Source organism: Ochlerotatus camptorhynchus, unplaced genomic scaffold, assembly GCF_037179485.1.
Source record: "Ochlerotatus camptorhynchus isolate MF236.1 unplaced genomic scaffold, CSIRO-AGI_Acam_v1.1 ptg000203l, whole genome shotgun sequence".
In the NCBI taxonomy this organism is placed as follows: Eukaryota; Metazoa; Arthropoda; class Insecta; order Diptera; family Culicidae; genus Ochlerotatus; species Ochlerotatus camptorhynchus.
The window spans coordinates 1,806,672-1,820,021 of record NW_027040693.1 but is presented as its reverse complement, the minus strand read 5'-3'; the positions used below and the strand labels follow the sequence as shown (position 1 = coordinate 1,820,021).

Sequence of the window (13,350 nt, the reverse complement as noted above, 5' to 3'; positions counted from 1 at the left end):
ATAGTGACTTGATAAAAAAAAAATTTCGCGCTTTGCGCAAAAATACGAAAATAGTGGTCTATATACCCAAAAACTAGACAAAATTTCGCGTCAGATCCGGGATATGGCATCGTTTTCTGATGTTTCCTGTAAAAGTACTGGCTCTCCTTAATACTAAGTATTTCTCCAAAATTGCATATAAATCAATATTTTTGCACGCTGGAAAAACACTATAATTTTGCGAATGGATTTCAAACAAACCTTTAAATGTTTTGGTTATTTATGCCCAAACACACCTACAGTATTGTCAGATTATCCAAATTTTCCAATGTTTTACAACGAGCTCATGAAGAAAGCTCATAAAATAAAGAGAATAAAAATTGAAAAACTATCACACAAACTTTGAAAAAATCCCCAAGACTCAATTTTTGACCAAATGACTTGAAAATTTGGGATTTTCTTAGTTGAAGTATCTATATCGAGAGAAAAATATAAGAAAAATAAAATAATGAAGTCAATTTTTGAGGTTTTGTCCGACTTCCGGCCACTGTGCTGTGGCTTGAAAAGTGCTTCGTATTTCCCAACGGGCACAATCAATGGTGAAAATGACAGAAAAGAATGCATCACAAAACGACTTCTACCCATCTACCGAAAGCATACGGATCCTCCATTGTTTTGGCTGGATCTGACATCTGCTCACTATGCTTCTGCTACGTTGGGAATGCTCAAGAAGGAAAAAGTCGATTTTGTCGAAAAATTCCAAAATCCCCCAAACTGCCCTGAACTGCGCCCTATCGAAAGATGCTGGGCAAAATATAACGGCACCTTAAGAAAGATGGAAGAGCTCTGTTGACTGCGTCAAGAAAATTTGGTCTGCAGCACAACGAAAAGTTAAGAAGTTGTGCAGAATCCAATGGGCGGTATCAGAGAAACAGCTGTCCTGAGTCGATACGTCTTAGTAAAAAAAATGAAGCACGCAATTGTTGAGAAAACTGGGTTTAAGTTCACAAAAAAGGTAAAGATTTTCATATCAATTTTTGTTTCCTGTTCTGCCATGTTATATTTGAAAACAGAACTTTTTTTTGATAAGAACTATTACGTTTGTGGTATTCCGATTGATGGCTTACTCGGAATTTATCAAAACCCAAATATCAGTTGCTAAGATCAAAGCTAAGATCATCTACATTATTACCAATGTTCTTCCTTCAAAGCATACAACAACTTATGCGCATTAGTGTCAAAGAAATATAAGGCTAAAGCGCAGCCTAAGAAGTAACTTAAACGTTTGAATTATACGGTTTCGATGTGATGTAAAAGGAATTTTGAATGTTTTACCTTTTTTTTTGTTTATTTTTTATTCCCCACCTCCCCCTTGACTGATGTGAGCATCCAGTGACAAAAGAACAACTTGTGTTTTGTTCCGGCCTTAGTGGGAATGACTGCACATTGTAGTCGAAATAAGTATCGGTCATCGATACAAATTACTAAGTTTAATTAAAGTAGAGCGCTACTTCGTCGTAATCGATCAGAAAAGATCAATAATATCAATGATTTCACCTTGCACAAATCAATAAAAGGTTTCATTAGCTACAACATAAATCCTATTAGAGCACATTACATGAATATTTACGCTCATTGTTTTCAAAACAAAAGAAGTGCTCCTAGCGAATCCCATTTTTTTTTACGTTTATCCGTAGGACGAAGAAAATCCAATAGCGTTTCAATGCGTTTGAACGGAATTGAAACTTGTAGGGCGAATTTGGAATCAAGAAGCAGTGTTAGATTTTTAACAATATCTCAAAAATGTGTGTCTCTTTATCAAATCCAACGGCACGTATGGAAAGGTGAATAAATGTAGAAGTGATCTTTGACAGAAATATTCCATGTTTTGTTCAAACCCGTTCAAAAAAAAAGAAGTAAAGTGCGGGTTGTGCTAAGTAGGACATAAATTAGATAAAAACCCTAAAAATGGTTGAAATAACGTTTCATCCTATTCCTTTCAATTGTAAAGACGTTGCCAGGTTTATAATGCGATGCTAGTTTTGCAAATTTCAAAATGTGGGACACTTATCCTAAGTAATATTTGCAACACAATGCATTGCCCCCCCATAATTCAACAATAGCCACAACAACAACAAAACGCAATGTAGAGGGATCTTGACTTCACATCAGCTTATTGCTTAATCATCGGTCTAGAATGTTCCAGCGATCTTAAACCATAAAAGCTGCACCAACGATCTCCAATTTTGCACCTCATCGTATCAGATTACCATAAGAACATTATCAAAAATAGACCAAGAATTTCACCGAATCCAAATCCCGAATACGCATTCGACAGCCATGCCAAAATCCCTCAACCAGACAGAAGCAAGAAACGACGAGAAAACAAGTTTTCCAAATTGTCAAAATTTGTAAACATAAATACAAACCAATACACCCTTCATGCGCCGCTTGTATTTGCAAATCCCCTCTAGACGACGGCGTCGAACAAGAATCCAATACACATCCCGTGGAAAACCTGCCCCTGTCGGTGTATAGGTGAGTGAATACACTGAATATTCTCATACAATCATCGGCGCTACCAACCTAACCGCAGCGGAAAATCCAACCGTATGAAAACTGATTTCCCCATTCACTCACTCACTCACACAACCGTCGACGACGATGATGATGATGACGGCGACTGGCTGCTGCCACTTCTGTTTCCTAGAGCAAGGCAGATTGTCCGCAAAGTTATGTATCCCATTCCCGCGGTTGATTGGCAGTTGCTTAGCTGGTCACATTCTTCTGTCCATATGTAAATTCTTGGCTATTTATAGCCAAATCCGATTGTCGCCTGCAAAAGGTTCGAGGTCAAATCCCTCCCCGGAAGAGCCGACGTTTCGTAACAATTATGACAATTAGCTGCAGTGGTTTCCAAGGCAGTGGCAAACGTCAAAAAGCAGCATCAAAACATGCACTTCCAGGTTGGCCCCGCGATGAGCAATTGTTACGGCGACCCCGAAAATCCGTGTGTTTTGGTTTGCTTCAAGGTGTCTGCGTGTTGGCAACACCTGACACCACTGTATTGGTGTTTACGCACTTGTCTATCTCGCGGTTCACTCGATGATGACGGTTGGAGCCACGGGGACAAATGGGGTTGACAAGAGTTGCCCCTTCCCCGGGACTCGCTAGACAAGCTGTAGTCTAGGCATGTGTTTATCGTATACAGCTATGACGTAGATACGCTCGATTGCCTACACAATGTACTCTCGCATAGGTAGCAACAGCTTTCGCAACGAACGAGGATGGACACCACCGGAAGGATGATAACAGAAGCACTGATAAGCACATTTCTTCTTATTATTATTGGTTTACATACGCTGGATCACTCACTCACGGGTCTTCTGGAGCCCCAGGAAGGTCCTTTCACGTAGCAACTCCGGATTTTCACCAACACTAGTTCAAAATTCACAACACACTGTGTCACTGCGAGCAGATTTCCTCCGTGTGTGGTGCTCCTGTTGGGGCACCCCTTGCCTGCTTGGCTTGACAACCTAGTAGGCGATACGGGAAGGAAAAAAAACTCTTCCACCAATTGGAACGGTTTGCTTCGACTTTCTAGGGCAAGGATACTCCGCAGATGGAAAACTTCCGAACCCGGTCCGACGGGCAGATAAATCCGCACGCACAGTAACTCCACGCACAAGACAATTCACTTCGATCCGACCGCGAACACCGTTAATTATCACAGGGCTTCTGGATGTGGATGCAACTCGAGACGACCGAGCAAAATTTGCTGCTCTAATCCGCAAAACAGAACGACAGACACACAGACGGGTTTTCCGCGAGCTAGTGTATACCGGAGAGAGCAAATTTTCCACCACCACCACCACCAACGTCATCATTATCATCATTAACATCATCGTCGTACAACAACCTGCTCTCTGTGTGCTCTGGTGAGATACCAACAAAAAAAATCCTCTCCTTCGCTCACAGTTCGCCAACAGCAGTGACCGCCATTAATTTATCCCCCACAAGAACCCAACCAAACGTCAACTTGCATTTCCACACACGCGGAAAAACGGTTCCTCCGAGATTGGGTGCGAGAGAGGGTTGTTGGAAAATGAGTGCACAAACATGCTGCCCGTCGTGGGAGAGCGAGAGAGTGAGTGACGCGTGCGCATGGCAATCAGCTGCTCCTTATCAGAAGGCAGCGCTACTGAGAGAGCCCAGGTTGTTTGCATTCGTGTGAAATCAGGAACACCGTCGGTCGCTTGTTGGTTGCAGAAAATGACGTGCGGTGAGTGGAAAACAAACCAATACAGCGAAACATGGCTGTGGCATTTCGATTTTCGAATATTTCTTTCGAAATGGGCGGCTCAAATTTCAAAGGAAATTTCAGTCGGGGGCGGCTGAATGAAGGTGACAGTTGGAGAAAAAGGAGTATTTTTTTCGGTATGGTGTGCACCAAATTTAAACGGACTAGGGTAACTGATGATGGTTGGACCTAATTAGGCCGGTTTCACACAACGTCAACATTCATGTCGTATTTGTTTTATGAATTCAACATATAATTATAAAAAATGCGTGATTAGGGGAAAGATCTATCTTTCTTGTTTCTAATAATAACATAAAAAGTTAAATATTATGAACAAATGATTTTATAAAAGGTTTTTATTCAGCAAAGAATTATGATTTTGGTTGGACCTATGCTGATCTTGGTTAGACCTAAAAAATGATGATGGTTGGACCTATTTTTGCAAATGCTTGTTTAGCCCATATTTGTTCAAAAACTTTGTTTATGGCTCATGTTCTCGGAAAAACAGTGACGCGATTTGGAAATTTTTGAACGTCAAACTATAGGTATTGTGGTCCCATTCAAAGCTATCGAATATTTTTGGAATCGGTCAACTGGTTCCGGAGATATGGCCGGAAAAAGTTCCAGGGTATATGGAACATGGACCTAATTTTGACATGGAAGGAATAAAACCTATCATTCGATAACAAGATCAATAACAAAATGCAGTGCCTTGGACCACATTGGCCACTTCCGGGCATGTTTTGGGTGCCCCCGGGGAATTTAGGGGCTTAAAATGACAGAATATCAGAACTTAATTCCGGTTTTATAGTTCTTTTTTCTCCTATGAGTTTTTTCTTTTCTTTTCAGAAATATGTTTCAGTTAGCAGTTTTTAGTTTGTTAACATTTTATTTCAAATTAATTTACGCATAGAAGGTGTATGAGAAGTGCTTAATGTAAATTCATATTAACAGATTCTTTGAGCGCTTTCGTGGTAGTTCGGAAATCGGTGGTTACCCTTTCAGCCAACCTGAGGATGGAATTCCTCCTTTAACACTCCGATTACGATGCCTCCGAAAAACGTGTAACGGCAAGTTTGCAATGTCATAACTTAGCCATTTCTTAATGAATTTCAAAAATTGTGGTACCTTTAGAATTCCTAGGGTTTTTTGATTATTTTTATTGCAAAAAAATTGAAAATAGATTCGTCTACTTTTTTAAAAAGCCAAAAGAGTTGTTACACGTTTTTTTTTTTAAGTGTGTTTGTAGGGTTTTGCAAGCGGCGCAAGATCTGTAATTTAGATTAATGGGCACAAATGTTCATAATTAGCCAGAAAACAGTCATGGTTCCTATATATGGATCCTTTAGACAACGGAACGGTCTTCAAAAAATCCGGAACATCCGTAAAAGTGGTCAATCCATGAACCTGATCCTAGAGCTCTGCGGTTTTTTTTGAAAACATTAAGAACTGTGATATAAAAAAAATATTTGGGGTCGTGACATAAACATGTACCTGGATGGCCATGAGACCATCCTCCGGAAGATCCGGAACATCCGTAAAAGTGGACAATTCATGAAACTGATCCTAGAGCTCCACGTTTTTTTTAACATTAGGAACATCCGTAAAAGTAGTAAATCCACGATCCTGATCCTAGAGCTCCGCATTTTTTTAACATTAGGAACTGTGATGATAGAAGCAATTTGGGGTTGTGACATCCTCTGGAAGATTCGGAAAATCCGTAAAAGTGGTCAATCCATGAAACTGATCCTAGAGTTAAGCAAGTTTTTGAAAAACACTAAGAACTGAGATGATATAATGAATTTGGGATCGTGCCAGTGTTCCGAAAATCATTCTCAAATCTCATTCATTGAGCCGCCTTGTGAGAGTAAACTCGCGTGCGAATGCGGCAAACAAAATTCACACTTGAGATTCTCATGCATATTCACGCACTCACACCCACAACGCCAAAAAATCATTCCAGCTTTAAGCTCATGAAATCCTCTCTAAAGTCAATCGATAGCATGCTTATGCATGTTGTGTTAGTTTTCCAACCCCTCTCACAAACAGTAGTAATAACAATTATAAGCGCCAACATATACATAAATGAATTTTTGAACCTGAAAACTCATCGGTGATTTTTGCTACGTTAAATTTTGGAAGGCAAAACTCATAGGCGCATAAACTCATGCATGAGATTTGAGTTTTTGAGTTTTTCCGAACAATGATCGTGACATAAACATGGACCTTGATGGCCATGAGACCGTCCTCCGGAAGATCCGAAACATCTGCGAAAGTGGAAAATTCACGAAACTGATCCTAGAGCTCCGTGGTTTTCTTGAAAACGTTACTAACTGTGATATTAGAATGAATTTGGGATCGTGACATAAACATGATGTCCTCCGGAAGATCCGAAAAATCCATAAAAGTGGTCAATGTATGGAACTGATCCTAGAGCTCCACGGTTTTTCGAAAACACTTGGAACTGTCATATATAAATTAATTTGGAGTCGTGAAATAAACATGTACCTAGAAGGCCATGGGATTGTGATCCGCAAGATCCAGAACATCTTTTAAAATGGTCAATCCTCGAAACTCGATCCTGAGTTCTACGTTTTTTTTTTTAAAGCATGTGGAACTGCGTTATAAGAAAGAATTTGGAGTCATGACATAAACATGGACCCAAATGGCCATGGGGCCATCCTCTGGTAAGTCCAGAACATCCGTAAAAGAGGTCAATCAATGAAACTGATCCTATAGCTCCGCAGTTTTTTTTACAAAAACATTAGGAACTGTGATATTTGTGGTCGTGACAAAAACATGGATCTGGATGGCCATAGGAAGATACCGAAAATCTGTAAAAGTGATTCCAGTTCCTGATGTTATCAAAAAAATCCGCAGAGGTCTAGGATCAGGTTCATGGATTGACCACTTTTAAGGATGTTCCGGATTTTTTGAGGACCGTTCCGTTGTCTCCAGGATCTATATATAGAAACCATGACTGTTTTCTGGCTAATTATGAACATTTGTGCCTATTAATCTAAATTACAGATCTTGCGCCACTTGCAAAACCCTACAAACACACTTTTCAAAAAAACGTGTAACAACTCTTTTGGCTTTTTTAAAAACTGTAGACGACTTTATTTTCAATTTTTTTGCATTAAAAATCATCTACAAACCCTAGGAATTCTAAAGGTACCACAATTGACATTGCAAACTTGCCGTTACACGTTTTTCGGAGGCTTCGTAGTCGGCGTATTCGGAGTGTTAAATTTACGCCCAACTAGTGACGCAAGGTATTTAGCAGCTTCCCAGATCTTTTTGGCCGTCTTGGCACAGCCAGAAGCAGTGCATAAACAAACCCAATCCGCTAGCTGATTCTCCAAATCAACACTCAACACTATTTCCTTTCCATATTTCTTGCCGTGGCTTCCCATATTTTTTGCGTGAAGTGTCGTTTTCAGAATAATGTACCTTTTCTGTGCCTAATACGCGGTAAGTGATTTATTTCTTGCTAAAAGAACAGCCTCTTGAACATTTTTGACCGTATAACTCTTTTCTTTAGCCATTTTTTCAATCGAAGAAACTGATCACTCGGCCAAAACGAAATCGAATTTCAAATCAGCTGCGCATGAAGGATGCAGTGGACTAACGCTGGAGGAGCGCGAGGATATTTCCAACTTCCCGTCGGCGCAGTGGAGCTCCCTTGAACGGCGAATAGATCCGGATCAAGCAGGAAGAAGAGAAGTCTTTTACCCACGGCCAAGGGAACGAAGCAAATAGTGTTTGTAGTGTGTTGATGTATCTGTGTGCAATGTCAACACCATCAGCACATCTCAAGCTGCCTTTAGGTTCAATTGGCTAAACTTGGTGAGTTCGTTCCTTTTTGTTAATTTTATCTCTTTAGATTTACGGTTTAGCGACTTTGCAGTCAATTTAATTGTTTATAGGAAAGTTTGAACATACTGAGAGGTAAGCACATATCATCGGTAAGAGACGTGTGTGTGAGAAAATTTGCTAAAAAATCTAAGGGCACCGGTGGGATTCGAACCCACAGTTCCCATTCAGTACACGGGTGCATTGCCAATTATACAACGGTGGACCTATGGTCTACGGATGTATTTGGCTAATGACATTTGAGTTTTGAATCCGTTTCCCACCCTAGTCTTTTTGTGCAAGCGTTCTCTGATACACAACAATCGTCTATTATCGACGATATGTGCTTGTACCGCAACCAGATTTTTTCGCAAATTTTCTCACACAAACGTCTCTTACCGATGATATGTGCTTACCTCTCAGTATGTTCAAACTTTCCTTTATCTTTTTAATCCAGTAACGCTGGTAGATCACCTTTTCATGTTGTGTTACTGGAACAAGATTTTCACAGAACTCTAGTCCTGAGCAGGAGGGGAACAAGGGTTTTCAGTGAGTAGACCTTGTTATTTTTAATGCCTTGTTAATAGTGACAAGACTCGAGTATGTAGTTGTTGGCGCTGCCATGGTGATTGTATTTGTGAACTTGTTCCAGTTAAAAACAACCCGTTTGTTTCCTGCCGGGATAACCTCAATCGCGCGTGATCTATTTTGCGAGTGCAAGAACATAGTTGAGTCTTGTGTGGGGGGGAAGTCATTAGGATTTATCCCAGGCTACTATTGTAGAAAACCGTAATTGATAGATATTGGGCGGAACGCGTCGGAATGTTTAGAAAAATAGGGCGCACGCTTGATCCAGTTTAGGATACATTGATGACTGCTTTCTGGAACGTGATTTCATTTTAATAACTTTTTTAACCAGGGCTTAAACAATCGTCACGTCGGTCATAGCTTGTTATGATAGCCTAAACAATGCTTAAAGAGCAAACCGAAACATTGAACGTCGCGTGAAAGTGGAACTTTTAGCTAGGGGCATCCCACTCTAAACTTTGTATTTTTCCTAATATACATATAAAAATCTTAGTGATATCTAAGATACACAAAAATACTTAAAAATACTTAAAAAATATCTAGCGTTAGTTTATTTGCTTGGTTGCTATGTCAATTTGATTTGTTTGTTTATCCAATGTCAGGCGTTTTGTGTGGATATTGGTTAATTTGTTAAACAATTAGCATTAATTTGATTAGAAACGTGAACAGCTATAGGTGTCCTGGACCATTTACGGTGTAATCTGTTCACCATGTACCAGAAAGAATTAATTCTGATAGGCATTGAAACCTTTTGTTGTTACTCGTTCGAGTTCCATCATTTGCATAACCAATCTAATAGTGAATTTTGTGTTGTTCTTTTTCCGCTCGGTTCTTGGCTTTGTGACTATGACAATGCCTGAATGTCTGAAGAACATAATTGGATGTACGAAACCTCGTGACCATACTATCACCCATATTCTCGTTTACGTCCGGACAGTATTTTAAACGAGAATATGGGCGTATTGCGGAAACGCAGATTTCGTAGCTTCCACCTTCTAAACGCAGAATATGCTTATTACAGTAGATAATAAACCATAAAGGCCACGGGACACAGTATAAGCACAGACAAACAGACGTAACTTTTTGAAAAAGTTTTTCTTGAAAACATAGTATCTCAAAACATATGACCTCAGTAACGACATCTCTCGGGCTTTTCGCGGAAAACAATATTGCATAAAAGTTTCATAGAATGTATAGAAACGATAATATTCAAATCAACCGTTAAATGCATGAACGAAGATACACATTGAAGTGTTACGTCTGTTTGTCTTTGGTATAAGCAACATAGTCAGAATTATTTAAATGAACGGGTTTAGTTTTCTTTATTTTCCTACGTATAATTTAAACAAATAAAACGTTGTTTTCAATGTGATATAATAATTGCATTAATTTTTCAAAATAATCAATACAGTAGTTTATTCAAAAGGAGAGTCAAAAGGGCCAAAAGCTTCCGGTCGGAAACGAATCACGATCATTCCCATTCAACACCCGGTAGATCGACAAACTTTTCTTCCTGCATTTGCTCAGGCCTGCAACACGTTTTCACGGCTTCAGATCCTCGATACTGCAAAAACAAAATCGTAGTCAGATGATTTACTGCTAGGTAATTAACATGTCTAGAAATAAGGTGAATTCCGCCCTGAGCGATGTTTCACGCGCAAGGCGAGATTTTGCGAAGGTACGAGAGGGAGAAAGAGAGAGAGAGAGAGAGAAAAGTACTAGTTGTCTCTCTCATGCCATCGCAAATTTTGCTCCGGTCAGCTAATGCACGCATATATCTGAATATACCAATACTCATCATCGCAGGATCTTTGTGCACCGAGAGGGTATGTGTGAGTCAATACACACTTTGAGTTCAGTCGATCGGTAAATACCGTTGAACTGTGTTACTTCGATGGAAATTTATAGCCATGGTTTAAAATACTTAAAAATACCTAAGAATACTTACGCGGGATTTACAAATATTTCATTGATATTAGGTATGAAGTTTAGAGTGGGATGCCCCTAGACTTTTAGTTTTCGGATTAGAAAGATCATCGGTTGTAGGAAAGTGTTGCGGATTAATATTGGATAATCCAAAGCTATTTTTTTTGTTTATTATAGAGGTTTTAAACCAACGGGCAGTACAAAGCTATGTTGATAATTATAACATTAATTTTTGAATTACAAATGATAAGACAATCTTATTCAAATGTCGTAATAAAACCTCTGACCAAGGCAAAATGATTTACATGGTTTTTATAAAACTTGACGATACCAATACTAATAAGGAAAGGAATTCCACATTTCCTTTTCCCAAGTCCTTTTCCTCTCCTTCCCTTCCCTTCTTTTCTTTTCAGAAAGCCAGTAAAGGCGCTATAACCATATGCCATATAGGGCTAGGACAAGAGTTAGTGCTCAGGTCCCAACCGCTAGAAGAAAATGGAGCATCACTTAACCTTTTTAGACTAGATGCTCCCAACGGCAAATGATTTATAAATAACAACACAACGGAACGTACGGTACGAGATGTCCACGTTTCATCCATTTATTGTATTCTGAAGCATCGTGTTTAAATCTTGTATTTAAACAGGCCCAATATTGCTAAATCATCTTGCCCCTCAAATGCTGCACAGTAGGCCTGGCCGTTTTGATATATTTTGCGCATCTATGATGTGCAACATATACCAAATAGAAAAAAAAAGTGATGGAGGTATATCATTTTCCAGGATGCTTTCATGAACTGGCTGTGTTGGTGTTAGATTAGATTAGATAAGTAACACTTTTTTCCGTCATTCACAAGCTTGCAGTCAGCGCAGCCAGACTATTTTCAAGCATAAAAATGGATTTTGTTTTTTGTTTATTATAGACCCTTAAAATTGTTATTCGGGTCTTTCTTGTTACAGAGTTTAAGAAAATGCACTTCTTATAGATTATCACTGATTGTTATATGGTATTCTCTGCATATCATTCGGCCTGAAACATCATCGACGGACCTTACCGTTTTGAAAGCTTGCTTCTTGCAGAATCTCCATCCAATTTTCAGGATCTTCAGGGCCAGTAGTATCAAGACCGTTGTCATGATTACTAGCAGCTTCCACTCGTGTTGCGTGTGGTACTCAGTGTGAACCTCCTGGTTCTCGATAACGGTGACCTGCTGATCACCAATCTGCTTTGCCTCCTGGTCTTTCGAGTCGAGTTTCCCATATTGTGGTTGTCCGAGAACTGGTGTAGTTAGGCTGTGCCGTTAAGGGACTTTTCGTGGTATTTTATAGGTCTGTTTTGTTCACCAAGAAATGCCCTCATATTGCATCTATCAGCGAAATTTCTTTGAAGAACTCGAGCACTTTTTTTGCTCGAGCGTTATCGTCAGCTAGGGCCTCTCTCATATTGGGTTGAAGTCCGATTTTTCTTCTTTCGTCATCATATTCTGGGCAGTCGACGAAATTAAAGTTTTTCAACTAAGCAATCAAACCTTCATGCCAAACACTGTCGAATGCTTTTTCTATGTCTAGAAGAGCAACTCCAGTTGAGCAGCCTTCAGATTTGTTTGAACGAATTAAATTGGTAACTCTTAAGAGATATCTTATGGGATATTTTAAAAGTTACTGGAAGGTGATCAGAACCGAAGTCAGCATGGGTAACCAATTGGCTAGAAAGTTGACATGAATCAGTTAAGACCAAATCAATAGTGGAGGGATTTCTTGCAGAAGAAAAGCATGTTGGGCTGTTTGGATATTGAATAGTGCAGAAAAACCATCAAACAGAATATTACCATTTGAGTTGATTTGAGCATTATTCCATGAGCAGTGTTTTGCATTAAAATCACCAATCATGAAGAATTTAGACTTATGACGGGTAAGTTTCTAAAGGTCACCCTTTACAAATTTGGTTTGTTTTTTCCGTCGATCTTGTTTTCCGTGCTGAGCACCAATGCAACCGACGTGCCAGGAAGGCAGCTCCCACACCTGGACCCTACCTATCGACCCATCAACTCATGAACCGGGGACCAACGGCTTTACTTCCCATCCGAAGGAAAGCGTGATCAGAGATGTTATGCCTCAGATATTGAACCCAGGCCTGCTGGGGTGAGAGGTAATCACGCTTACCACTACACCACCGGCGCCGTTTTTCTCCAGTTTTAATAGTATCAAACATGGAGTTAGTTTTTATCATATCAATAATCATACTAATCAATGATTTCTATATAGATTACATTTAAGGAACATTAATGCTATCGAAGTCAAAATCATCAAAATTTCCGTTAGGATTATGTTGGCTTGAATTTTTATTTAGATTTCTACCAGCTGCAAAAGCAACATAGGTACCTAGCTCCATTTACTGTTGAACAATGTTAGCAGCAGGCATAGATGAAGAATTTGAAGCAGGGGTGCTATTTGTGCCTACGAGCAGGGCTGGAAACCACCTCAGAGCGTTAGCAAAGCAACTTTGTGTATTCATCTCACAACACTCGAGAAAGAGTGTGTAGTTCTCCCATTTACTTCGCACACTCTTTTCCAACTAATCTGTGAGAATGCGATCCACACAATGAGCGGTACGCTCCGTGCGGTGCTGGGAGCGAATATAATACAACAAGCGCTAATGTCTTCTTTGAATTCTTTGCAGACTTTGCTTACCACGACTGCATG

At 39.6% G+C, this 13,350-nt stretch overlaps 1 protein-coding gene across 1 annotated transcript in view; it reads right to left on the bottom strand.

Annotated features, from left to right (window-relative positions):
* Positions 1 to 3,753, bottom strand: part of orb2 — a 1,372,010-nt gene extending 1,368,257 nt beyond the window's left edge. Inside the window, 1 exon segment of the mRNA XM_065224014.1 lies at positions 3,355 to 3,753. The gene's annotated coding sequence lies outside the window, so the exon portion shown is untranslated.
* Between the last annotated feature and the right edge of the window lie 9,597 nt (positions 3,754 to 13,350).